Below are 1,654 nucleotides of genomic sequence, written 5' to 3' on the forward strand. Positions count from 1 at the left end.
TCTCTCTCTCTCTCTCCCTTCTCATGGAAATTAAATGAAGACCTCAAGAGGCTCCACAATTACTGTCAGAAGTGGAAACTTAAAATAAACTGATACACCATCTTCACGAAGAGCCATAAAGCAGCCAAAGAAAATCTCAAACTAAAGATAGGAAATGAAAGTCTCCCCAAAGAAGAACATCCAATTTACCTAGGAGTCAAACTTGACCGTAGTCTAACCATGAAAAGCCAAGCGGAGAACATAAGGAGCAAGGAAAAAAAAGACTCCAATTTTTAAAGAAACTCGCAAGCAGTTCATGGGGATCAAGCAAACTCTGAGAGCTCTATACCTGGGTTATGTCCAATCTTCCCTGAAATACAGCAATAGCCTACTCACTATGTGCAGTACAACTACTTGCAACACCCTTGACAATGCCCAAAACAATGCCCTTCGTTTTATAAATGGTGGCATGAGATCCACACATACCGCCGCGTGCGAAATTCTTTCAAATGTTGAGCCCCTGGGAATCCGCAGAGATAAAGCCGTTTTAGAGCTACATGAAAGAACTAAAAGAATGTGCCCCAACCACCCAAACAGGAAATTAGTAGAAACATGGAAACCAAAGAAACAAATTCAACAAAAGTCAATCATGCATCACATCACAGAACTAATGGAGAGTCACCCTCTACCACAAAACAGAAAAGAAATCAAAAGCGTCAACCAAAACATCCCTCCCCACCTTTCTTTAAAAAAGCCAATTATTACAACATCTCTCCGAGGCAAGAGAAGAAAATCTTCAGACCCAGTGACGCTGATGCTTGCATCACATCAAACAATCGACAGCTGTTCAGATGACTGGGTACGCGTCTATAAGGACGGCTCAGCATTCAAAGGCACAACCAAAGCCGGATATGGAATACTAATACAGTACCCAGACGGAAGTTCCAATGAGATCTCTGCGGCCTGTGGAGAGAAATGCAGCAACTACGATGCAGAAATGGTGGCAATTGAAACAGCACTGTACTATCTCCTCTTAGTTATTGACAGTCATCCTGAAAAAGCACAGAGTGTTGTGATTTTCACTGACTCACTATCAGTCTTACAAGCCACAGAAAATGACCATCACCTAAACCAAGCTTTGACTCATATACTGTTTGGCTTCCATCATCTGATAACATTCTGTGGCCTCAACCTAGTAATGCAGTGGGTCCCCGGACACTCAAATATACCTGGAAATGACAGAGCAGACACACTTGCCAAACGGGGAACTAGACAGGAACAATGCAACATTCCAACTTCATACAACACTGCAAAGCAAATAATTAAAAGCAACAACGAACAAGATTGGATGAACAGATGGGCCATGGGAAAGACAGGCAGAGCAGTTTTCAAACATATGACCACAACAAAAAGGAATGACAATATCAACCATATACAGAGAAAGAAACAGGCCACGATCTTCCGCCTACGAACAGAACATATACAGCTCAACTTCCACCTGAACAGAACAACGCCGGAACTTCCCCCCAATGTGTCCCTTGTGTAACTATGCATATGAGACTGTGGATCATCACCTGTTCCACTGCACAGCCCTAAATGACATCAGAGCTACCCTTCTCCCTTTGAGACCTAATATTGACAACACACTCTATGGAACATTACAGCAACTGCAGCA

The sequence above is a fragment of the Aplysia californica genome, unplaced genomic scaffold, assembly GCF_000002075.1.
Source record: "Aplysia californica isolate F4 #8 unplaced genomic scaffold, AplCal3.0 scaffold00560, whole genome shotgun sequence".
Taxonomy (NCBI): Eukaryota; Metazoa; Mollusca; class Gastropoda; order Aplysiida; family Aplysiidae; genus Aplysia; species Aplysia californica.